This window comes from Mustela lutreola, chromosome 2 (genome assembly GCF_030435805.1).
Source record: "Mustela lutreola isolate mMusLut2 chromosome 2, mMusLut2.pri, whole genome shotgun sequence".
Classification (NCBI taxonomy): Eukaryota; Metazoa; Chordata; class Mammalia; order Carnivora; family Mustelidae; genus Mustela; species Mustela lutreola.
The window spans coordinates 29,397,930-29,425,707 of NC_081291.1; the positions used below are offsets into that span (position 1 = coordinate 29,397,930).

At 38.4% G+C, this 27,778-nt stretch overlaps 1 protein-coding gene across 9 annotated transcripts in view; it reads right to left on the reverse strand.

Annotated features, from left to right (window-relative positions):
- FHIT (fragile histidine triad diadenosine triphosphatase) overlaps positions 1-27,778 on the reverse strand; it is a 1,430,768-nt gene that overhangs the window by 1,221,312 nt on the left and 181,678 nt on the right. For 2 of the 9 annotated variants that reach the window (XM_059161364.1, XM_059161370.1), the window contains exon 3: positions 12,171-12,300. The exons of 6 other annotated variants lie outside the window; for them this stretch is intronic. The gene's annotated coding sequence lies outside the window, so the exon portion shown is untranslated. Of the gene's footprint in view, positions 1-12,170; positions 12,301-26,285; positions 26,388-27,778 lie in introns of those variants that run through there. One more of the 9 variants, XM_059161372.1, reaches the window with a different exon arrangement.

A 27,778-nucleotide genomic window follows, 5' to 3' on the forward strand; every position in this document is an offset into this window, starting at 1 on the left:
TCTATGGTCAACTAATCTTCAGCAAAGCAGGAAAGAATGTCCAGTGGAAAAAAGACAGTCTCTTTACCAGGTGATTGGACAGCCACATACAGAAAAATGAAACTGGGCCATTTCCTTGCACCACACACAAAAATAGACTCCAAATGGATGAAAGACCTCAATGTGAGACAGGAATCCATCAAAATCCTTGAGGAGAATACAGGCAGCAACCTCTTCGACCTCAGCTACAGCAACTTCTTCCTAGAAACATCGCCGAAGGCAAGGGAAGCAAGGGCAAAAATGGACTATTGGGACTTTATCAAGATAAGTTTTTGCACAGCAAAGGAAGCAGTCAACAAAACCAAAAGACCACTGACAGAGTGGGAGAAGATATTTGCAAATGACATATCAGACAAAGGGCTAGGATCCAAAATCTAGAAAGAACTTATCAAACTCAACATCCAAAGAATAAAGAAATGGGCAGAAGACATGAGCAGACATTTCTGCAAAGACATCCAAATGGCCAACAGACACATGAAAAAGTGCTCCACATCACTCAGCATCAGGGAAATACAAATCAAAACCATGGTGAGATACCACCTCATACCAGTCAGAATGGCTAAAATTAACAAGTCAGGAAATGCAAGGTGTTGGTGAAGATGCGGAGAAAAGGGAACCCTCCTACACTGTTGGTGAGAATGCAAGCTGGTGCACCCACTCTGGAAAACTGTATGGAGGTTCCTCAAAAAATTTAAAAATAAAGCTACCCTAAAACCCAGCAATAGCACTACTGGGTATTTATCCTAAAGATACAAATGTAGTGATCTGAAGGGGCACAGGCACCCAAATGTTTATAGCAGCAATGTCCACAGTAGCCAAACTATGGAAAGAGCCAAGATGGCCATCAACAGATGAATGGATAAAGAAGATGCGATATATAGGTACACAATAAAATACTATGCAGCCATCAAAAAACCTAAATCTTGCCATTTGCAACGGATGGAACTAGAGGGTATTATGCTAAGTGAAATAAGTCAATCAGAGAAAGACAATTATCATATGATTTCACTGATATGAGGAATTTGAGAAACAAGACAGAGGATCATAGGGGAAGGGAGGAAAAAATGAAACAAAAAGAAACCAGAGAGGGAGACAAACTATAAGAGACTCAATCTCAGGAAGCAAATTGAGGTTTGCTGGAGGAGATGGGAATTGGGAGGGATGGGGTGGCTGGGGGATGGACATTGGGGAGGGTATGTACTGTGGTGAGTGCTTTGATTTGTGTAACACTGATGACTTATAGACCTGTACCCCTGAAAACATTACATATTGTATGTTAAAAACAAAAACAAAACCAAAAACGGCCATCACCTCCAGTAGAGAGACACAGCCACCTCAAGTGACCCCATAGGAACAGCTCTAAGGCAACTAATATCCTAACCTCACTACACTCCCTTCCTCTAATCTGTTGGTTGTATTTGGATTTGCCGTTACCCAGAAAATCCATTGGTGGCAAAAATCCATTGATGAAATCCATATAAATCTGCAGATGAAAAGGAGTATCTGATTCCTACTATTCAGAAAATCAGGAGCTACCTACTGCCTAAAGTAGAGTTGCTATAAAAATTAAATGATATAGGCACATTATGCATATAAGTATGACTTCAAACATAGGTGAATGAGAAATGTAACTTATTAAATACACAATAAGCATTTTTTTCATCATACAATTAATTTGGTAATTATCTAAGCCTCATGTCATTTCCTTTCTACATGAGAGTTACTTAGGTGAGGGAGAGAAACCAACTCTTCCAGAGGGGCTACTGTTTTCATCATAGTGCTAAGTATTTGATATATATGCCATCTCATTTAATTCTCCCTAGGAACTATAAGATAGGAATTATTTAGCCCATGGGTTAGATGAAGAAACTGAAGCTCAGGTATGTTATCCAACTTGATTATAATTAGGAACTCAGACATGTCAAATTCCCAAGCTCAGGATTTCTCCATTATTTCATGTGATCAGGTGTAGATGGGCTACTTTCCCACATTAGAAAAATTTTTCATAGTCAGGGGAATTAGAGAACAAACTTGCTAAAGGGAAAGCATACATCTGAGGTTGCCATATAAGAGATAGTCAATAAACAGGAGACAGGAGAAGAAGGAGTAGGAGGTGGAGACTGTGAGTGCTGGTGATGATGATGGTGATGGCGATGACAGTGGTGATGGTGATGATGGTGATGGTGATGATGGTGACTGATAGTGACGACGATGATGATGATGCAGATGACTGATGGTAGTGAAGGTAATGATAATAAACACCTCATCTTAAAGAGGACTGGTGTTTCTACAACTGACATCAAGGATTTCTATTAGCATGTAGTTAACAACTGTATTTGTTAATACTTACGTCATTTTGTTAATACAGGTCCCTCAGTCACAAAAAGAAGCTTTTCAGAGCAGGCTGTGTTGTGCAATAGCGTGACTTCTCTGAATTTTGGTTTCCCAAACTAAAATCCAGTAATAGTGTCTGTGTCACCTACAGCTAACATGAGAAATGAAGATCAGAACAAGTTTAGAGCACCGTGGGATGGGACATGGGACATGAGGTCAAGTTAAGCCTTTAATATTGCGGGAGGTTGGTTCAAATGTATTAATTCTTAGCAAGTCTACCTTTGAGTAAAGGACAGAGAAATGGGAATGGTCCCTCTCTTATGCCACGTACATACCAACCCTAACTCACCCTACAAAGTCTAGAATCAGAGTGTGTAAAGGCGAAGAGCCAGCAAGGAAAGGCAATGGAACAAGACAGCCTGTGGACGAAATAAGTAGGCTACAGCCAGAACAGTTCCCACTCTGCCTACAGTAACACTTTCTAAAGTAAAAACTGCCTGAAGTCATATTTGAAAATAAAGGCCTTGGTAAATATTCTATTAGGAAAGAGATTTTGTAAAACAGTTTTTACTCAAATAGGCCAGGGCTAATGGTATAATTTTGGTTCTGAAACTTTTTTTTAATGTGGATTTAATAATAATAGTAATAATTTAATATGGTTTTAACATACCAAAAGAAGAAAATCAAAAGACAACACAAGCACTTTTGGGATTTATTTTTCTTTTATCACTTCAACAATCAACTGAACCACAATGTTTTAAAAATTACCCTAAACCTGGCTGACTCAGTTGGAAGAGATTGCAGCCCTCGTGATCTCAGGGTTGTGATGTTGGGCATGGAGCCTACTTAAATAAATAAATAAATAAATAAATATTATAAAAATTTTACCATGATATATAACTACAAGGAAATATTACTCAGCCATCAAAAAGTGAACGTACAATGACATGGATGGAACTAGAGGGTATTGTGCTAAGCAAAATAAGTCAATCAGAGAAAGATAATTATCATACAATTTCACTCATATGTGGAATTTAAGAAACAAAACAGAAGCTCACAGGGGAAGGGAGGGAAAAATAAAATAAAACTCAGAGAGGGAGACAAACCATAAGGTACTCTTAACTATAGGAAACAAACTGAGGGTTGCTGGGGGCAAGGTGGGTAGGGGGATGGGGTAACTGGGTGATGGGCATTAGGGAGGGCACTAATGTAATGAGCACCAGGTGCTATATGCAGCTGATGAGTCACTGAACTCAACCTCTAAAACTCACGATACACTGTATGTTAATTAACTGAATATAAATAAAATAAAATTTTAAAAGTTCTACCATGAATATAGCATTGCCAGTGACCATAGCAAATGTAAACAACAAATTCTTCAAAATTTTAAAACTTTCATGAACCCAAGGTTATAAATACGTTAGGGGTGACACTTGACACTTTAGATTTACGTAATGGGCCATTATCACTCCTGTGTCTAAGATTTCTTTTCTGACTAAAAAAAAAAAAAAAAAATTTACATGAAAATCAAAAGAAGGTACTAAAGAAACATGAATAGATTGGAGAAAAAAATTCCTAGTATCTTCTTACAACTAATTTTATTCAAAGAAATGTATCACTCTTTTAAATAAACTACACACCAAAAATTCTCTTTAGATTGAATCTTTCAGGAGTAATTTAGCAGCTTGAAGCTTTCGTGAAAAATACATGAAATACAGAGTGAATAAAGTGTTTTTATACCAGCCTCCGGAAAATATCTAGTTATACAAATATATATATGGCTAAACTCTGAAACCCACGCAGTAGGAAGTACCATAATTGGATTTATTATAGTAAGCTATTGATGTTTTTGATAAGAAAGAAAGGGGGGAATATGAACCTTGGAATACATCCTTTGCAATTTGAGATATAAAAATTTCATGAATTTACATTAATGTACTTAATATTTTAATATCAAATATTGCTTCTTTTATCTTGCTGTCTTACTGAAATAGGTGAAGAAAAGTTAAGCCTATATATGAAATGGTTCATTCATAGTGATAACAAGTTTGAATTATAACTTAGCCAATGAAGGGTTATTGTTCTATATTTTATTGCTTTTGCTATTTCTTTAGTAATCATCTTTGCAGTCTGTCTAAACAATTCTCTGAGCACTGACATTTGCAATAATGTGTTTACATCACAGACTTAGGCCTTGTCATTTGATGTAACAAGAGGCTGTATTTTGTAGCTCCCAGATACTCTGTATATCTCACTTCCTCCTTGGCATGAGAGTAGAATCAGTTTTTCATCTGTCTTCTTTAATTACCTTTGCTGGCATTAACAACATTTTACTAAAATTCTGTGGAGGGGTGAAAGATTAATTAGGTTCAGTGGGGTTAAGAAGTATCATATTCTTTTTCTCAGGTGAAAGTCTATTTGATAACTACTTCATTTGCCATAAGGCTAAAAAAAGTATTATTTAATTTTCATCTTATCAGTTCTTGGTCTCTTTTTAAAAACTGAAGCAGGGCACGAAATTAACAATCCATAGTTACAATGTATTCTGACTCTGCCACGGAATTTTGAAGCTTGGGGGCACCTGGGTGGCTTAAGCCTCTGCCTTTGGCTCAGGTCATGATCTCAGGGTCCTGGGATCGAGCCCCACATTGGGCTCTCTGCTCAGCGGGGAGCCTGTTTCTCCCCCACCCCCTGCCTGCTTGTGATCTCTGTCAAATAAATATTTAAAAAAAAAAAAAAAAAGAATTTTGAAGCTTGAAGGGAACTTGTGTTCTCTTACGCATGCAAATGCCCTATGCCACTATAGAATGTATTCTCCACACATGGCAGGGGTTGTGACATCCCACCTAGACGCCCTGTTCAGTAGTCCATTCCTCCCTGCAGGTGCTCCCACCAGTCTTCTCCAATGGATTGCCCTTGAGTGATTGGAGTCCTCTTACCTAGAGATGCCTAGGAGATAGACCACCATACTTACCCTCCACCCAGGGCCCATAGTTAACGACTAACTGATAGAAAGGGGAGTTACAAAAGCCTGCTCCCTTGCCTCAAGGTGGGACTGACTCTGGTATGATTCATGTTCCAGAGCTCCCCATGTGATCAGGCTAATTTCACGAGAAACCATACCCTTGGTAGCTTATTCCCCTACCCTAACCTTATTCCCTCACTCCCTTCCCTTCCTGGTTTTTCCCAAAAGCCCAACCTTAATAAACCCCCTGCACAGCAATCTCCACCTCAAGCTCTGCTTCTAGGGAACCCAAACTAAGCTTCCACAGGAGCAGACACCGACGAAAAGACAGAACATAAATGGTCTTCCAGTTTTTGCAGACTATCAACAATATCCCAAGCCATTATAAAAGTCCCTGTCCACAGTGCTTGACAAGCACAGGCTGGTGGTGGGAGCCACATGCCAGTTACGTAACTGTGTGAAGGGAAGTTCCTGAGGTCTACAAACTCAGAAGTCACTAGTTGAATCCTACTCTGGGGAAGACTGCAGTTACAAGGGCTGCCCTTCTTGGCAGGTGTCAGGCGGTGCCCTACACGGCAACGCTCCACACTTTGGAAGAACAAAAGAAGTCCGGGGCTAGCAGGAAAAAAAAAAAAAAAAAAGGACAAGCTGAGTATCAAACTACAAACAGCTATTTGAAACCTCCCGGTTAGAGGTGGTTGTGTTTGTGCCATAGCTTTTGGGTTGAGTCTTGTAATGAAAGGATGGATCACCACTTAGTCTACGCTGTCAGTAATAAAAGCTATCAAAACTAAGCCTGAATGGGCCTCATTGCCGCCCTGTAAATCTACCCTGGACAGCTTAACGAGGGAGGGACATTATCTTTTCTCACACTCCAATTTTACTCATGTAAGAAATGTGGCCCATATTGGCAATTAACTTGAGATTAATTAAATCCAATAGCAAGTTCAGTTTCTTCCATGGTGCATTCTGATATCATGTAAACTGTGAGCATTTAACACATGCTAAATAATAATTATTAAAATAATCGAACTAATTTGGACTTTTTTCTTACAGAAAACTGGCAGCTAACCTCCTCAAGTAAATGAATTCCACAATGTGACACAGCCACTCAGCATTCCACATAGTCTTATTCTAAACTCTGCTTTATTGCTCTTAAAATGCCCAATACTACACAGTAAGTGCATTTCTTTCCTCATCAGTTTCATTCACTAATGGAATTCACTATATTTTATTGGGTCCTTCTGAAGAATGAGGAGGCAGGGGCATCTGCGTGGCACAGTCAGTTGAACGTCCGACTCTTGGTTTCAGCTCGGGTCATGATCTCAGGGTCCTGAGATTGAGCCCCAAGTCAGGCTCCATGGTGGGTGTGATGTCTGTTTGAGATTCTCTCTCCCTCTCCTTCTGCCCCTCTCCCCTCAAATAAATAAAGAAATCTTTAAAAAAAAAAAAAAAAAAAGGACAAGGAGAGAGCCTTAGCCTTCACTGAGTGTCAGAAGACTATAATGGCAGGTGCTCTGGTTCTTTTATGTGTTTTCAGTCATCTTTAGCTCTTATTTTTGTACTTTTGTCCCTCTGTAATGCTAAAGTACTTTCCTCCACTGTCATATGTAAAATATGCTTTTTTTTTTTTTTTTAGAGATGTGCCAATGTCTTGATCTTGGACTTCCCAGCCTCCAGAACTGTGAAAAATAAATTTCTGTTGTTTAAGCTCACACAGTCTGTGGTATTTTTGTTACATTGGCCCAAACAGACTAAGATAATGATAATACATTTCTACACATGATGAAAAAAAGAATAAATGATAAAGAAATACTTGAATTTATTGATGGGGTGATCTTAAACTTGCATCGAACTGAAAAATATTCATTCCAATCATCCAATATTTGTTCATATTTTTCACTCAGGCTATTATTTCAGGGAAATTAACAACCATAACGGCTAATATTATTAAGCCCTTCCAAAGTGCTTTACATGCTTTCAAGCATTCCATTCAGGAAACCTACACAGTAAGTACTAAGATCACCCCATTTTTCATATGAAGAAACTAAAATTTAGGGAGGTTAAGTATCATGCATAGCCACTTAGCATCTGCTGCTGGGTCAATCTGGACCAAACAGCAAAGGGGAGTTAAGCCTGACATTCTTCTCTAATAACCAAGGAAGACACTGCAAATACCTGCACAGTACTGTACCCTAAGACCACAACCTTGACTTCAGGACTGTCAGTACTGAGTTGGCTAATCATGTAAGAGGCATAGCTGAAGTTCTTTCTGATATTTCTTATATCACCAGTTTAACTGCATTCAAAATAAGTTATTTGGTTCCAAGATTTGAATATTTCTCATTGTAGCAAAATTATGTAGGGAGGAAGAGACGATATAGGAAATGGACAGTCCTACGTTTTACAGAAAGTAAAAGCATAAAAATATAATCTATACAATTCCATTGAATTCTCAGTATATATATGAGTCACAGCATAATGACACATTGTTGGAAAGATAAAATAATTGTGACTCACATTCTTCAATATGAAAAGTTTCTTTTCTTTTCTTTTTTTTTTTTTTTTTTGAGGTGATCTTCTAATGCTTCCTTCCTGACAACAAGGTAGAAACCTTGAAGTAATTGCACTGGCTTATTTATCAGTTCCCAGATTTACATTATAGTAGGTTTCTACTACTTAAAAATTTTTCCAAAAATTTTAGCTTAAAAATTTTTCTAAATTCTTAACAAATGTGGTTATAGAATCCCAGAAAATTGATCCTGAAGAGGTTCCTATTTACAACAATGTATAGAATATTTCATCATAAGAACTACGTGCAAAAGACATGAATTCCAAGGATGTACAACTTTCAGTATCAAAGAGTTTACCTTTTATTTTTAACTTCCTCATGTTGCATGGAAATTAATCTAAAATGCCTTCTTGGGCAGAAATTTGTCCTCATAATTAAACTGTTGTTGATGAATCCAGATCACAAATATGAGCTCAATTACTGAATTCCTCAGAACACCCAAAGGGGGTTAAAATGATCATCAGTATACCCAATGTCCTTAGGCTAGCATGTATCTTCATTCTTCTATTTTTACAGATTTTGTAATAGTCATCTTCTAACTAAAGTTCACAAAATCAGATATTTTTAAGAGAATCAATTTCCAGATGCTGAACTTCTTTCCTAGAATTGATCTATCTGAGAATGCACTTGTAAGTCAAGGAGTCACGGGGATAACAATTTCTATTTAAAGACCCTGCCTTTTTCATTTGCAAGCCATTGTCAATGAATATACAGCTCCTGAGGAAAAGTCCCATGAGTGCAAAGCAAAAAGGGAATCGATAAGGAATACCAACAATGGAGGTGCCTTATTTCTCCCAGGGGCAAATTATTGCAATCCTCTCACCATATCTAGCAATCCATTGTAGACTGAGAATCCAGAATTGAAAGGATAAGTCATTCAGAGATCCATGAGAAAGTTTATTTGAACGCAAAAAAAAATCAACCAAGCAGAAAATAAAACTGACCTAGACGATTCAGGAAATAAGTCTTCCAAAGTACGTTATGTGGTAGACATTTTCCATAAACTTGAGCTAAGCCTGCAGTTCCAAGGTTTTGATGAAATATATTTAAAGCATGTGATAAGATAAAGCATTTTGTCCAAAACAAACTAAAAATCTGCTGAGTTGTACTGAACTTTGGACTATTTCTAGTTTCCCAACTCTGAGCATATCAGTTCAACATGGTGCCTCTAAGAGAAAAACCGCCAAGTACAATTCATGGGCACTTGAGAAGCTTTGGGCAGCCTTTTGTATATTTCCCAGAAACAGAGAAGGTGAATATCTCATGTAACTGATTAGCAAACCCTTTTGCAAATCAGTTTTTTCCTTACAACAAAATTAAGGGGAACTAATTGAGTTGTCAAAGGATGAATCACAAAAAAGTAACTTGATGGTGATGGGAAATTAATATGTGATGTTTTAGAATAAAACTGGAGAGTTTAGAAAATTCAATAACATAAAAATCTCTCCAACTCATCTACTTATTATGTGAGAAAAAATTCTCAATATTTACATCTAAAAAAATGAAAAACTGGATTTGTACTAGATCCTGGCTCATTCCTAAAATAAATGATACAAAAACCATTTTGATAAAAGCAACCTTGTCCATCTTACTAATAAAGACCCAGTAAGTTTACTTATTCTATTTAATAATACTCAATGTTTCTTACATATTTGTGGTTTTGATCTGTACTAATCATAATAGTAATAACTCAATTCAGATGTAACTTCAGAACTTAGAAGATGCTGGATTCAGGAATTTCTTTTTTTTTTCTCCCCCCTTTTTTAGGTTTTGGGACTATCAGATGATCAAGAAAAACTTTTAAGCATTTTACATTGATAACATTCTATGAGGGAGGCAAATGAAAAAATGAATTAAAAAAGAAGGAGGGGTGCCTGGGTGGCTCAGTGGATTAAGCCGCTGCCTTCAGCTCAGGTCATGCTCTCAGGGTCCTGAGATGGAGCCCTGCATTGGGCTCTCCGCTCAGCAGAGAGCCTGCTTCCTCCTCTCTCTCTGCCTACTTGTGATCGTTCTTTCTCTGTCAAATAAATAAAGTAAAATCTTAAAAAAATAAAAATAAAAATGAAGAAAAGGTATACGACATTCAAACATTCAAGAACTTGTTTATAAAGTTGTAAATAGACAATATCAAGAAAGCAATTATTATAGCATTGGGATTCTAAATGAATATACTTTAAAAATGATTTAACCATTTAATTTTTATAATATGCCAAAAATGATGTTCTTTGCATTTCTTTAAATTTAGGATGAAAAATTTGATTTTTTTTTTCCCAGAAGTCTTTCAAGGTTTAGAGAGTAAAGAAATGGGAGCTCTCTGCTTTGTTTCTCCTGCCTTCTTATTATTTCTGGAATTAGAAGGTGTGCTCTCCTGGACCCACTTTCAGATCTGCCCTGTGATCCATGGTCCCCTTAGAATTGGCTTTGGGAATAGCTGGGGTCCAAACATATGTGGTACTAATGATTCGTTTTGCCATAAGGCTCATCACATGGTTCTTCCAAACAGCAGTCTCTTGGAGTGCTTCTCAAATATGACTTTATGACCATAAAAATTCATCATTGCATTCCATTTACAGGCTTTTCACTTTTTAAGTCTAAAATACAAACATGTTGCTTTGATTCTGTAGCAGATATCCAGGAATAATCCTTTTTTAAAAAAATCCTTTTTTAAAGGATTTTTAAAAGGATTTTTTTTTAATCCTTTTTTCTTTTTTTTTTTTTAAATAGTGGCTTCACAAATATGTGATTGAATTGAGCGCAGCAAGAAAAGAAACTCAGAGCGATAAAACAAAAAAGGGAAGCAAGGAACAAATACGATGACAGAGAAGGTGGCAGTTACTAACAGCGGGCCTTTTCAAAGATGGCTAGGCTAACTGTTATCACTAATTCACAATAGGATGAGAACATGAATAATTTTTCATTGGAGAACAACATGCCTACTGTTCAACACAGTTCTTGTCCCAATAGCAGTCTCAGTCTGATTTCTGTCATGGTTTTCTCTCTGAGACAGGAAATGTCCAAGAGAACAAGAGGGCAAAGTATTTCTTCAGGTCTAATGATCTTTATTCAAGCCCGTTGACCTCTCTACGCAACTCCATTTTTCTTATCTGTAAAGGAGAAATTTGCTCTAAAGCAATGATTCTAGCAGGTTCAGGAAAGGAGGCAAGGAGGGCAGAGGCGAAGGGCCAGGTCCCAAGGGGTGAATTTTTTGTCCCCAACGTAATACCCACTCCCAGCGCGAGCTTCCAGATCCTGACTCACTCAAGCTGCATGGCTACATCCACACCCCCAACCAACACCGAGAATTCCTGCTGTGGGGATTTGTGTTCTCTCCTTCCAAGGGGACCAAAGGCTGAAAACCCAGTGCCTAATCTCTAAGGTCCATTCCACCAATGAGATTCCATGACTCTTTAATTATGACTAAAAAATTTAACGGTATGTGCTTATTTCCCTTCCCTTATATCCTTTGTTTCTGGCAAGCGTCACTGTTTACTCCTTGCCACCCAGGAGAGGATAAGATGCAGGAGGTCGGGGGTGGCGGTGGTGGGAATAGCGAAATAAAAAATGTAGGTAGAGATATAATTTCCACAGCCCAGAGGCTTAGGAGCTACATTAATCCATAGTCCTAGGCTTTTTTTTTTTTAGGATTTTATTTATTTATTTGAGAGAAAGACAGTGAGAGAGAACATGAGAGGCGAGAAGGTCAGAGGGAGAAGCAGACTCCCCATGGAGCCAGGAGCCCGATGATGCCGGAGACTCCAGGACTGTGACCCCAGCCGAAGGCAGTTGCTCAACCAACTGAGCCACCCAGGCGCCCCTAGTCCTAGGCTTTTACAACTTCGCAACTCCGCCAGCTTAGAAAAAAAAAAAAATATGGGGAATTGTTAAGTGATCCTCTTTCCCCTTATCTTGAAGCTTGTTAAAGGGTATTTGTAAAAGAAGGTACAAAGGATAAGGTTGCCAGATAAGGTGTTTCTTCTAAATCAAAGGAGCTCCCAGACGAAATGGGGCCTGACTTGACCTGACTTGACGGCCGGCTGTCAGAGAGGAACTTAATTTAGCAGTAAAAATGGAAAAAGTATGTCAGACTAAGTGCTTGATCAAGGATCTACAAATATTTCAATAAAATGGCCTTGATGTCCGTTAAAGCAGACAACCCAACCCCAGGTCAAGAAAGACCAGGCTGGAAATAAATTAAGAAAACATCCCGCAGACTCAAGGGATGCCAAAAAAAAAAATCATTTTTTTATCCCTCCTGCTCACCTTTCTCCACGTAACTTTCAGGAGTTCTTGAGTTCTGGAGGTTTTACAGCCATGACGGTGGGCTGGTGAAGATGTCTGTGTTCCTGGATTGAGTGACTTCTTCTCAGGGCTCTGAAGCCCAGAGTCACCCCTGTGCAAAAAAAAAAAAATCTCTTCTATCTTTGGATTCTGCTTGATCTCTTTTTATCTAATTAATCACATCTCGGGAACCAGGAAGTAATTACATTAAGAACTTGGAGGCTTGCCTTCAGGAATGTCACTAAGGCTTTCTGTTTGTTCGCTTTAAAGCAAACCAGCACTCTGGAACTTGACTCAGATTAGCAATTTTGTGCTTTCAGCTGAACACAATGCAATGGTTCTATTCCTGGCTGTTAGAATAAAGAAGCAGGGAAAGGGCATAAACGAATATGGTTTAATCCCAGCTTCCTCCCCTTTGTATTGTACTTTATTTATTTTTTAAATATTTTATTTATTTGCCAGAGAGAACAATCGAGTACACACAAGCAGGCAGAGAGTGGGCAGAGGCAGTGAGGGAAGGAGCCCGATGCGGGGCTCGATCCCATGACCCTGGGCAGAAGGCAGTGGCTTAACCCACTGAGCCACCCAGGCATCCCTGTATTCTACTTTACGATGGTGACTTTGGGTCCCTGGCTTTGAATGTGGCGCATAGAGAGCACTGACAAATGTTTACTTGAGGGTCAAGTGGGATGAAAAGCAGGAAAAGAGGTCAGAACTTTCCAGAGGACTAGCATTAGTCAAAGCACCGAAGAATGATACAAATCTTCAAAGGGACTTTTTTCCTTTTTAAAAAAAGTTGGTCAATCTAGTGAGTGTTGACGACTATTCACTAAGCCATTCAAAGACATAACCATTCTGAGATTTCTCCTCCACTCATCCATTCTCCCAGGCTCTGGTGAACATTGCCATGTGCCAGGCCTCTTCCAAACAGAAAGAAGCAGGTCCAAAGAAGACGTGCTCTCATAAAAGGGCATAAATACATTTAGGAAATTCTCTGAAAGCTGATAAGCCTCCTGATTTCCTAGGCAAGGCCTCTTATCATATTAACCACCATTTAAGAAGCAGGTGCGTGGAATAAAGCCAGAGGGATGAGAAGTGGAGGAAAAGGGAAAATGATGAATGATTAATGGGAATCTGGTGATTAATGGAACATAGATTTAAAAAAATAATAATAAAGAGTTTATCTCTAGGGTAGAAAACAAGGAAACAAAAAATTCAAACCAAATTGCCAAAACGGTAAAGCGAGTGCGTAGAATGAAGAAACAGAATAGCACCAAAAAATGCGCATTTCAGCAAAAGCCTTGTTGGAAAGACACAGACGATTTGGGATCTCACCATTTAGGAGCTATTTGTTTAAACAAAAATACATTTATGTTGCCTGATTTCCTCAAAGTTACTTACTGATGATGGGCCATTTATGGATAAGAGCCTGAAACTATCCAGGTAGGCGGAAACCAGACTTTGTGTCTGTTCAGCACTCCTTTCTGTAAGAAATCTGACTTACAGCATCTGGGTACGCAAGAACCCACAGTCGGAGGGTTCCATCACTAACAAATGAGCACCTGGCTTTTCATAGCACAGAGCACAGACTTGGCTCCCCAGTACTCTGTGTATGAATTATCTGTGTGCGCACAAACTAAAGGCAAATTCATAGGAGGAACCCAAGCAATTTTTAAACACGATCTGTTCTGCAAGCTTGTACACTGATAGGAATACAGAACCAAATTACAAGGATGTAGACGCCGGGTTTTCCCACAAAAGCTGACCTGTACACGTGCAAGGGCAAAACACTACAAAAACAATCCTACTGCAATACAAGTAATGAGAACACTGAAAATAATAATGTGTGTGTGTGCTTTAATTATTCTGAACATCCGTTGAAGGGAAACAAGTTTAATTAGAAGATGGAATGATAAAAACAGTTATGGAGATTGTTAAGGGAGTTTCTAGATACATTCAAGAATGATGAAAGCTGGCAACACAAATTTTGAAAAACTTAGGCTGTGTTTCCCAGGACATTTTTGTTTGTTCCCTTTGTATGAATTAGGGGTATCAGTCAGACAACTTGTACTCTTACCAGCCATGATTAGGGACGTATCTGAGCTCACATTAGACTCCCTCAAGACAGGGTCCAGGATTCATTCAATTGTGTCATTTTGGTATTTAATACACTCCCCAGATGCTTAGGAAATGAATGAATGAATGACTGAGTGAATGAACGAACAAACAAATGACTTGTTAAAATAACATTGTTAAGAATTTTGTAATGGAAGAACATTATCTTTTTCAATAAAGGCATTGGCTTAGCCTATAAGGGGTCTCAGAATTACAAGAAATAATCAGCTGATACTGAAAAGGAATGCCTGCCTCCTGCAGAAATGGATGAACAAGAAAAGAATTGTTACAAAACACTGGGAGGTAACAAAAGAACATTTCAAATTTCGGCAGTTGACCAAAAAGGAAGAAAGAAGGTGGGGGGTGGGGGTGGGGAGCAAATAGCAACAGCCGTACTGAAATTCATTCCACTGAGATAAGGTAAAATAATCTTTGTACTATTTTTCCTTTTGCTGCTGAACCATATTGGCAACACTGAAAATAAATTCTACATCATAGTATGTCTAGTTTAATTACCTCTTTATACTTTTTTTTGGCATGGGGCCGGGGTGGGGAGGGTGATTGAATATCTGTCTCATGCACAGGACAAACACCTGTTCACTCTGAAACCTCGTTGTTAACTACCTCCCTTGTTGCCGGGGTTCTCATTCTCTTTCGATGTGTCTGTCTTCGGTAGAACACAAATGGTTCAGCTCCATCGCACAGCTGATAAACTAACTTAAAGACAATAAACTGGACAGAGTGGCATTGTGATTCTAAATTAGACAGACCAGCAGTCATCTTCACTGTAATGGAATAAATAAAGCATGAACAATTACATTAAATGACAATTTCTGATTTGATGTTTGGTTTTCCTGTTTTTACCTAGCAGAAAAATTAGCCCGTCCTGGCCTTCCATAGGAGGAAACTGCCTTGGAAGAGATCTATGCACTTATTTTTTAATCTATAAAACATCTGATCTATAAGCTGTAATGCACCCACATCTACCTCATAATTAGCTCCTTGTATTGTTTGTCTAGAATATGCAATATGTTATATACTGCAGAGTAGTTCAAACAGCTGAGATTGGTTATAAAGAACTTTCATTAGTTGGACTTAAAACTATTTTGGTAAGTCCCCAATATAATACGGTTCAGTCTTGTTTTTCTTTTCTTTTTTTTTTATTCCTTCGAACATTACAAGGTACTATTCTGTGTGTGATAGGGACATGCGGAAGGTGGGAGGGAGGACAGTATGAGCAAGCCAACAGTACATTTTCAAAGTAAGACCAATCAATAAGTATATTTTGAGTCTCTTCAACATATTGACTAGGAAGTCTAATAGATGACCATCTGTGGGAACAGAAACTGCTGTTTTAGCAGGATCTAATGAGATTCCAAAAATTTAGTGTCTTGTATGTCCTTTCACACTCATATTCTGGATGGTATGATGTCATGCAGCACATTTAACTCTCTATACTTTGGTGCCCTGGTGCAAAAGGAGATTCTTTTCTCTATTGCTTTAAACATTGTCCAGGACCTGGCTGCCAGGAATGTCTCTCACATTCCTATTCAGAGCTTTCTGAGAAAAGCTGTCATTTCTTGTTCTATTCAAGCCCAGCTGGCTAGTCCCCAGGCACCAGAGTAAAAGGAACGTCTAAGATAACATCTTCATTTATTCATAGGATTTTCATCTTCGACAGTCTTACAAAAGCCAATCATAAATTGGGGGGGAAATGGGATAATATGACATATATTATAAAAAAAAATTATGATGCAAACAGAACATGAGAGATACTGCAGCACACGAGGGTTTTATCCTTGTCATTGAAGTGTCTTTGCACATGACCTACACAGAGTCAGTCTTACAAATCTGTTTCTGAGGAGGAAAAAGGAGGGAGAAAAACTAAACTCCAAAGCACTCACTTTTACAAAAATAGATATAATCCTAAGCCTTTTTTATATGAAGTTCAACCCTGTTTCCCTAAAAGAAAACCTAATCAAACAATAGACAAGCAAATTCGAAATACTTTCTTCCACTCAACTGTAGAAAACGGATACACTGAGGTCTCTAAAGGGGCCTAGCTAAGACTTCTACTAAGCTTTAAATTCTCTGGTAAGGTTGAGTTTTATTTCTGGCAGGAATAGCTCCTGTCTGGCTATTCTTTTTCTTTTTAAGGAAAAAAAATCTATATAATTATGGGTTTGTGGTTACATATGTGGAAAGAAGTATGAATGAAGAAAGAAAAACAGATCACCAAGAAGCTTGTTATCACTAAACATATAATATAATATATATAATGCTGGAATACATACAATGCTGGAATATTCTAGCAATTCTGACTGAATGTAAACCATAACAAAACCATAATTTAAATCAAATTATCAAAACATTTCAAAAGAGAACAAATTTGGGGCACCTGGGTGGCTCAGTGGGTTAAAGCCTCTGCCTTCGGCTCAGGTCATGATCTCAGGGTCCTGGGATCAAGCCCCGCATTGGGCTCTCTGCTCAGTGGGGAGCCTGCTTCCCCCTCTCTCTCTCTCTCTGCCTGTCTCTCTGCCTACTTGTGATCTCTGTCTGTCAAATAAATAAATAAAATCTTTAAAAAAAAAAAAAAGAGAACAAATTTTATGGTTTTAAAAATGTATCTTTAAAACAAAATGTGATCATTGCTATTAACAAAATGCTAGAAAACAAATACACTAGACCATTGTTTCTGTTAGGAACCACGATAGTTTCTCAGCAAACAATCTTTATAGAGCAACTCGGAGTAATATGCAAAAAGACAGCTTTTCTTCTTTGAGCCCTAACCATCCTGTATGCTACTTTTTTTTTTTTTTCAAGACAATGGTCATAAAAGCTATAAACATTATGTTTTAAGCATCAGCTTGCCTATATTTAGCAATGGTCAATACAAAATACCCCTTCTTCGCCTCTCTACCCTTTATTTCCTAATCAAACATTATTTTCCAACTCTACAGAGCTTGTTCACCTTAAACAAGAAAATAACCCACACAATCCTCCATACAAAATCTAAAAACATTTCTTTCACAGAAGAGATATCTGAAGATCAAGACAGGGATAAGGATTTATTAGGCCAAACCACATAGGACCTATATATCATGAGCTCCAGGACCAAGCTTATTAAATGATTTCACTGGTCACATAACTGAATGTAAAAGGGGAAATGTTTCACTGACTGTGGTCAAATATGATCGTTGTTGCTGTAGATTAAAGGCCCCAGAAGTACCCTTAGTTAGGTCAGTGACCAAATGTCACGCCATATGATTTTGTTCTTCATCAGCAATGTCTTCACCATATTAGATGTGTGAAAAATCTAGCCTGAGCCCTGCTATGAATTTTGGTTTGGTTTTCCCTTTTGAACAGATAAGTACTTCTGACATGGAAGTCATTCCTTTCTTCCTTGTCAACAAGGTACTAACAGAATTCAGAAGAATTCAGATTTATAGATCACACATGGAAATAACAGCATGTATTCTCAATATTAGATCAAGCATGAAATTATCTAGGAAATACATGGTGAATGTATGTATCGTCCAAATGTTGACTCTCCTACTTTCTGTCTACCAGGAGATAGAAAAAAGTAAGAAACAGAAGTTGAGCTCAAACTACTCATATGCTGCTAGCTAATATATCTGGAGGCTATCTTCGGTGGGAAAAGATTGCAATAAATAGGAAAAGATATGGTGAGTATATTCAGCTTCTGTTTCTGTACTGCCAGCCCCTAGGTTTTATTTTCCAAATAGTAAAGGACTGCAGCTCTGAAAAGGATTATTCTTTCCAAACTCAGAAAGTAACAATAGAAAGTTAAGTAACTGTTCAATAAATAAAAGTACATGTTGATATTTGCTGTATTATATATTATTTACATTTTTTTAAAGATTTATTTATTTCAGAGAGAGAGAGAGTCAGGGGAGGGGCAGAGGGAGAGAATCTTCAAGCAGACTTCCTGCTGAGCACAAAGGCCCACTTGGGGTTCAATCTCATGACCCATAAGATCATGACCTCAGTGGAAACCAAGAGTCAGACACTTAACCCACTGTGCCACCCAAGCACCCAAGCACCCCTACATTTTATATGTTACAAAACAAATTTCATTGATACATACTCCTGAAAGTTAAAATCTTGGTTACCTCTGGGTGATAAAATCAGAAGTCATTTTTATTTTTACCTCTATACTTCTGTAAGTTTTCTGTTGTTCTGCATCAAGCATGGCATGATTTTATACTTGGGGGAAAGTATACCACCATACCCATATCAAGAAGAAGAACGGAGGAGGAGGAAAAAAGAGAAAGATGATTTTAAAAGAGCCTGCCTTGTGCTCTCCCTCTCATCTCTGCTTTCCTCAGCAGAAGCCGTGAGTGTTTCAGAGGTACGGCTCTGAGTCCTGTCTCCAGTACTGCCCAGGGCCCCACTGATTCTTGCTAAACCCTGGTTTTCGCTTCCTTAGAATGAGATCAGTGGTAGTATTTATTTCCTACGAAGTCCAGATAAGATAATGCGTGTGAAGTTCTTAGCACAGGGCATAGCTTAAAGAGGGGACCCAACAGAGTTGTCTGTACTTTATTTTCATCAGTCTGCCCTGATCTTGGAAATCTTTTTTTTTTTTTAATTGAAGTATAATTAACATACAGTGTTATATTAGGTCCAATGCACAATATTAAGATTCTACAGTTCTATACATTGCTCTGAGCTCATCATGATAACTGAACTCTAAATCCCCTTCACCTGTTTCACCCATCCCCCCACTCAGCTCCCCTCTGGGAGCCACCAGTTTGTACTCTGTATTTAAGACCTCGTGTTTGGATATTTTTTTCCATTTGTATCCTTTTTTTCTCTGTTTGTTTTGTTTCTTAAATTCCACATATGAGTGAGATCATACAATATTTGTCTTTCTCTGACTGACTTATTTCACTTAGCATTACACTGATCTAGGAAATCTTAAGACTTACAAAATAGTGTATGACTTACAATGTGCTTTAACAATCAGTAATTTACTCTATAAATTGAACATAAAAAGCAGGCTGGAATTCAAGCTTCACCCTCTCCACACCCATATCTGATAACCAAGCACCACTTTTGAGTTGGACTCGTTAGCTATTTGCAGCTAGTTAGTCTTATAATAGGATGCTGACAAAGAGCAAGTCATGGTCAACTAAAGTCAGAGGATTATTCTGGCAGCACTCCAAAACAAAATCCCAATAAAAGGGATCAAACCAGATCCAAGATGGTAGACCAAACCCTGGCCCAAGATGGCAGACAAAGTAGGCTAGAACCCCCTGACCAAATAAGGCAGAAAAAGCAGACTGCCTGGCTTCCAAGAAATCCCACCCCAAGTAATGAATATTCCCCCCTCTTGTCAACAACTGTCAATACAAGATACAAACCCAAACTCTAGTGTGCACAGCTCTCTTGCTCACTCTCTCACTCTCTCTCAAGAGTGTACTTCGGCTTTAATAAACTTTCCTACTTGTGTCTGCCCTTGAATTCATTCTCATGACAAGACCAAGAGCCTCTGGTGACATCTTTGGGATGGGCTGGATGGATACCTCAGGGCCCAAGGTCTCCCCAGTCCACCAGGCAACAGACTGATCCAGTGGCATCCTGAAGCTACCTCTAGGCTTACAGGAGCCTATTGTTCAACTTCAGGAATTTTGCAAGGTAGTTGTTAAACAGAGCCATGATTAAACTTTACATTATGGAACTATGTAAATATGATATAAAACTTACAATTAAATAAATTTATATTTTTAAAGATTTTATTTTTAAAGGAATCTCTGTACCCAATGTGGGACTCAAACTCACAACCCTGAAATCAGGAGTCACACTGACTGAGCCAGTCAGATGCCCCTAAAAAAATATTTTTAAAGGCAATAAATACACAAAGCTCATCCCTTCCTAATTATTTTACTGTCATCTCTACTCTTAAGGTCATCAACACCTGTCATATCTATACGGTGGAAATGCTGGCTAATGGAGCGCTGCTGGGTATCTCTTCCCAGTTCACTTCTGGTAAAGTCACATTGGTAGTTTGATATCAGCCAAACAGGCAAATGCCACAAATCACAGCTGGATATTCCTTTGTTGACTTGAGAGTGATAAAAAACATGCAGATTAAACTCAAAGTGGGCCACATCTGTAGCAGTTACAGTTTGAATGGAATAAACAAAATTAATGACATATTCTTCCAGTTTTTAAAACTATCATACAGTATATATGATAGAATGGCACTTGCCCATCAACTGCAAACACAGACTATGTAAGAGTTTGACAAAATCAACAGGAGTTTTGTATGAGAATTGATTGGCTATCTGGAATTTGCAATAAAAAGTAGTGATTATTTTATTATTCATAAATTATAGGCAAGATATCTATTATGCAGTAAAACTGATAATAAATACATACATGTGTGCACGCATGTGTGTACACACACATACACACACACACATGCACCCACATTTCTTTCCTGGGGAGAAAGAATCTAAATATTTACCAACACAAAACCAGACTGACCATCGTTTTAAACTACAAGATACCTAAAAGCTCTCAGCAGAGCCCCCAGGCTCATCTTCAAAGCACTGAAGTTGGGCTGTAAAAGGTTTTTGCTTCAGTTGCAGCTACCCAATTGGATTATTATATTTAAATATGGTACATGGAGCAAATATTCCCCTCTACATGATTATGAAGTCAGCACATGCCTAGAAGTTCTGCCATTATTATGGAAAATTTACTATACAGAATTTAGGGAAAGTCAAGATAACCTTCTGCAATTCATGAAAACATAGGGATACAAAGATAAGTAAACTACATCCAAGATAGCCAAGCAGAGAGAACCACCACATAAACATGTAACATGAGAGGAATGGCACTACTGCGTACAAAGTGCTAGGAGATGGCTGGGGAGAGTCAAGAGTTAGGATTCCCAGGTCCTGGTTAATGACACCAGTGTTATTTGCCTCAAAGCAATCAAGAGAAAGGAGGAAACTCCCAGGGAGAAGGAGAAGTCTGGGCAGTACAGTGGCATTGTTAAGAGATGGGAAGAAGGATTTTAGAATCAGACAGCCTGGGCTCAACCCCAGGTTCCTCCACTCACCAACCATGTGAACTCCGGCAAGTTACTTGGCTTCTCTAAATCTCTGTTTCTTTATCTTGGTGCAGAAGATAGTAACTCCTGGCTCAAGCATTGCAGTAAGGGTCAAACGAGACAACCTACATCAAGTGCTTCCGTACAGTGTCTGGTACACAAAAGTGGTCAACAATTTTTTTTCTTTTTTTAAACATTTTATTTATTTATTTGAGAGAGAGAGAGAGCACAAGTGGTGGGTGGGGAGTAGAGGGGGAAGGAGAAGCAGACTCCCTGCTGAGTGGAGACCCCCCCCCCCAATGCAGGTGTTGATCTCAGGACGCTGCGATCATGACCTAAGCTGAAGGCAGACACTTAACCAACTGAGCCACCCAGGGAATCTGGTCAATAGATGTTATCCACCACTGTAATTATTGCAGTTGTCAGCCTTGAGTGTTGAAAAGGTTGTCTTAGGTGGTCCAGTTGTGGGAGGGTGCAGGCATTGGGTAGCAGGCATTCAAAGCAGAGCGAAGAGAATAAGCCAAAACCACAGAGAATGTGTCAGGGGCCAGTTAGTAGCCCTGAGATGCCTGAGCATTCCTGCAGGCCGAGGCCAGGCACAGCCACAGCGGCTAAGGCTGGAAGACTAGCCTAGAGTTCCTGCTGGAAGGGTTCAAATGCACACCTCTTCCTCATCCTTTTTTGAGAAAAGCAAAGCAGACTTTTTAAGATGATCTTAGCCTTTTTCTCCTGACAGGTACTGTAAATTGTGCCTCTGATATATTTGTGAAGAGCCTATAAGGGAATGATAAATCAGGCGATATTACATATATTCATCAGTACCTTAATTGTTGTTAAATACTAACAACACCTAAAATTGATCTGCACCCAAGATTTACTGCTCTGACAAAAATCCACCTGGAAAAGAATACATGATAATTAAGAAGAACGACCACAGATTTGTGGCAATGTAAGGTGTATGAATAAGATTTAAACTCCTCCCTCAGGGAATAACTGGGTGATGTTTATTCTGTAGATGAACAATGTGATTATAACAATGGAAAAGATTGATGAGGTTTTTAGGTTTTTGGTTTTTTTTTTTTTTTTTTTTGCTGTGAGAGTTTGATTTAGCCAGCTATCTCAGATAACAGAAGGATGCCGAACTACAGTCCAGTCCAGTCCAATACAATTCAAGAATTCTTTCTAAAGGGTAACTAACACACATCTTTAGTGACCTGGGAAAATAGATTACAAGTCAAGTGTGCACATTAGGTAGCTATAGACTGGCATAAAAGCGACCGGGGTTGAAGAAAAGAATTTTCTAAATTAACCACAACTGAATTTAACCAAATTAGAGAGAAACTGGACAAGGAAAATCATATTCTTATCACGGGATAAGGGAAAAATTGTTCTCTTTTTGTAGTCTTTTGGATATGCAGGCTGTTATTTCAGTCTTAGAGGTAATTTTTAGTAATGTCTCCTGTCCAGAAAATGAAGAAGCACCTGGCTTAGCTCAGTAAACACAAAAACAAGAAGCACAACAGTATTAGTTCTCTAAGTCTTGCAACTTGAAAGTGTAGGGGGATGTCTTGTTAGAAATAAAAAAATCTCAGGTCCTACCCTAGATCTCCTAAATCAAAATCTGCATTTTTAACAAGATTCTCAGAAATTCAGGAATCCTTTACATATTAAAGTTTAAGAAACAATGATCTAGAGGGGCAGCTGGCTGGCTCAGTCAGTGGAGCATGCAACTCTTGGTCTTGAGAGGGTTCAAGCCCCACACTGGGTATAGAGATTATTTATAAATAAAATCTTAAGAAAAAAAAAAAAAGAAGCACTGATCTAAAGAGCTAGACATTCATTCATTCACTATAGAAACTTTCAAAATCTGTGCTGTCCAATATAAGTAGACAGTAGCCACATGTGGCTATTTAAGTTTTAATTAGTTAAAATTAAATCAAACTAAAATTGGGGGTTTGTGTGCACCAACCACATTTTAATTGCTCCATTAGCATATGTGACTAGTGTCTACCATATGCATTTGCAACATCACAGAAACTTCTAATAGGTAGAGCTGATTTAGGCACTTGGAACACATCACTGAAGAAAGAAGACAATTATTCTTTAACTTAGGAAGCTGAGATGGATGGAGACAGATGATACACAATAAACAAAATAAGTGATTAAAGTGTATGTTGGAACTAAAAGAACAGTCAGAACTTTAACTATGGTGGGTCTAGCGGGCTTCACAAAAAAGGTTAAGATAAAGGAGAAATGGGCTGTTAGGCAGCAGGGAGAGTATTCCAGACAAAGGGGGAAGCTTGTGCAAAGGCCCTATGGCAAGTACATTTGGGGAATAAGAGAACTCCTGTGGCTATGAGAGGGGCGAGTGAGTAGAAGGGTAGGAGATCAGAGGGATAAGGATCTCTACAGGGGAAGGGCCTGCTTTTTTACTGGGAAGGATTTAGGCTTTTACCTGGAGTTAAATGCGGAGCACTTGCTAGGTTTTGAGCAGAGGAAAAACATGCTTTAACACCATCTCAAAGTTATTCTAGTTCAGCAGAAAATGACTATAAGCAAAAGTTATTTGTTTTAATTCAAGGTCACATTTAGGTGAAGGACACTATCCACACTGGCAAAATGGTGTTGTTGACAAGTTTTGAGTCTCCATTAATATGCAGTCATAAGATCTCACAGGTTACCACTCAGAATCTGGAGCCACACTTGTTATAAACATTTTTAGCAAATCCTGAAGAATGCAAATTAGTCATGAAAGGTGGAAGTGCCTGAAAGGTGGAACCTGGTCTAAGTGTCTCATCCTCAAAACTTGTTGATTATGTTGTTACTAATTTACATGTATTTCTTAAAGTTGTAGAGACCTTTTTTCTTAACCTAACCCCCTAGCCCAGATAAATGCTAAAGCTTTGGAAATCCAGGTATGGGGATTTAAGTTGGTTTTTTCCAGAATTCCCAGAAACAGGGACACATTCTATCAACAACTGAAAATGTTGTTATCTTTCAGGTAATCCAACTACATTTCTAAGAACTAGAGGTCACTGTAGCCTGCCTACAAAATGCCATTAGCAGCCTCAAGGCCTGTGTTCACCACATCAAAGTTATATTGAAGAGGCAGTCCTAATATGACCGAGAGCCATCACCTGTGATTTATTCCCTGTGGACCACCACCAACCATGATCCGGCCAGAATTCTGGCAGAAAAACACAGTAAGGTCACCTTCAGTAAATTAAATCAAATGAACAATAAATCAAGGCATGCCAGGTCATTGGGAGCTAATGGCTCAGATGCTCATGGAAGTGAGTAAATCAAGGAGCATCATTTTTATGCATCCGGGCATAACATTTCTAAGCTACAGAATATAAGAGGAAATTTTTGCAACTAAGTGACTGCCAATTTGAGCAATGGGTGTCCAGTACTAGAGCTGCTTTATTATTTCATTGTTAATTAAATATAGACTTCCTTACTGAGGACTACCTTACTGAGGACCTCCTATGGGCAAGGACTGTGCCAAGTGCTGAAAACAGTGACGTGTACATGCTACAGTGCCTTGTCCACATGATGGGTAAAGTTTCAGTTTCAGCCTCCTTACAACTGCCTTTTGGAGCTAGGAACCTTCCAGAATGAGGAGACCTTCAGAGGTCATTTGTGGACGGGAAGGATTTGGAGAGCCATCTAGAGAAATCAGAACAGGAGACATTTATGGCAGAACGTAAACTTTCACAGGCATAGGCACACGGGAACTTTTATATTCTCCAACTTGAGGCCAGAGCACTTGAGAGTCACTTTTGCTTCCCTCACCCACCCACAGGAGTCACTCCAAAATGGGAAGTATTCCTCCTCATCTCACCCTTTTCTGATATAGCAAAAGCAAAAGAGCAGAGAAAACCCATTTTTAGAGAGAGGATACACCAGACACTAGAAATGAGCAGAGGAACTAATAGGCCTAAGGAATTAACTGTGGGGGGAGGGCAGAAGATCCCCTCTGTTAAGACAGGGCTAAGAGGGATGGCTTAGAATAGGGATCAGGAAATATGGCCCACAAGCCAAATATGGACTGCCACCTTTTTTTATAAATAGACTTTTCTTGGAACACAGCCACACTCCTTTGATTACATATTACCTATGGCTGCCTTTGATATAAAAAGCAGAGTTGAATAATTGCTACAGAGATTCCATGGCCTGTAAAGCCAAAAATACTTGTTCTTGGGTCTTTTATAGAAAGTCTGCCAATTCCAGGTACAGAACTGTACTGTCCAATGTAGCAGCCACCAAGCACACGAAATGAAGCAAGTCCAAACTGATATGTGCTGTAAGTATAAAAACAGACTCTTTTTCTAACTCTACTTTCCACTTATCTATGTTTTTTACATTCCACTCCCAGATCTTTCTTTTAATAATTACCTCAAATTCACAAACTCACAAGCATGAAATTCTTGCAAGTCACTATTGCTGAATTTCAGAATAAGAAAGTATGTGTACATCAGAATATCAGAGTAAGAAGGGTCAATGGATAGGCTATGTGGTAGGCTGTATTTGCTGCCTAGCACCATTCTCTCTGCTATAGAAGGGCTCTAAGCAAACTCCACAAGGGAGATACTCTCTGAAGTCTCATGATCTACACTAAAAATTCATGTCTATCAAATGATTTCAACAAGAGCACCAAGTCTCCTCAATAAATGGTGCTGTGACAACTGGATTCCTACTCACATCATACATAAACTTTTATTCAAAATGAATCAATGATCTAAATATGAGCTAAAATCATAAAACACTTAGAAGAAAACATAAGGGTAATGACCCTCGTATTTGGCAATGGATCCTTATATATGACACCAAAGTATGAGCAACAAAGAAAAAATAGATAAATCAGATTTCATCAAAATTTAAAACTTTGGGGGCACCTGGGTGGCTCAGGAGGTTAAGCCTCTGTCTTCGGCTCAGGTCATGATCTCAGGGTCCTGGGATCGAGCCCCGCATCGGGTTCTCTGCTCAGCGGAGAGCCTGCTTCCCCCCTTTCTCTGCCTGCCTCTCTGTCTACTTGTGATCTCTCTGTCAAATAAATAAATAAAATATTTTAAAATTAAAAACTTTGTGCATCAAAGGACCTTATCAAGAAAGTGAAAAGACAACCTATAGAATAGAATATATTTGCTAATCATATATCTGATGAGGGACTAGTATTCAGAGTATATAAAGAATTCTTATAACTTGACAACAACAAGACAGAAAAAAAAGGATTTGAATATATATTTCTGCAGAGGAGATATTAAAATGGCCAACAAACACATAAAAAGGTGTCAATATCATTAGCCATTAGGGAAATGCAAATCAAAACTACAATGAGGTACTGATTCACACCAATTAGGATGGGTATAATTTTAATGGAAAATAACTAACAATGGCAAGAATGCAGAAAAATTAGAATTATCAGACATTGCTGGTGGGAAAATAAAATGGTTTAGCGGAACATAGTTTAATGGTTTCTTAAAAAGTTAAGTGTTTGACCCAGAAATTCCACTCTTAGGAATGTACCCAAGAGAACTGAAAGCTGGGACTCAAACAGCTATGTGTATATGCATGTTCATAGCAGCACTATTCACAATAGCCAAAGGTAGAAATGGCCTAATGAATCAAAACCATTAAAAAAAAAAGAAAAAAAAAAAGTAGTGCGTGGGTGGTACAGTCAGTTAAGCACCCAACTCATTGTTTCAGCTCAGGTCATAATCTCTTTTTGAAGTAAAACATTTTTAATCTCTCCATGATGGTTATGACTTTTTAAATTTAAAAATACACTTTTTGTTACCTAACAACTTCTACTCCTCACTTTCCCACCAAAAAAAAGTAATAAAATTGACATAAAACTTTGTAAACCACTCAAAATCTACCCTATATATATTACTCTTGTGCTCAAGTTAGAATCAGTTTCTGTCACTTATAATCAAATAGCTTTAAATGATATAGTACCTTAGGAAGTTGGGTCAGGAAACTTGAGCTCTAATTGTAAATTTGCAATGAATTAGCTGTTAATCCTGGGATAAATGATTTAAACTAGCGGGCATGAGTTTTCTCATCTACAAATTGAAGGGATTAAATTCCTCATAAGAGGTTAAAATTCCATAAATGATCCAAAATAACTAACAATTTCTATCTTCTTTCTCAATATTGTCCAAGAAGAGATCACAGTCAAACAGTCGTGGTTTGATATCTTTGATATCTTCGTATCTTAATAAAAATTAAATTTGCAATGTAGGTTCTGTTTTTGCTCCAGCTAGTTCTTCCACCTCATTCCTGTGGCTCCTCGATAACATGTAGCATGAATATCCCCATAGATGGAAGCCCTCCAAGGTCTTCAGTGTGACTTTTAATCCCATTACCATGGAAAGGCAAATCAAAT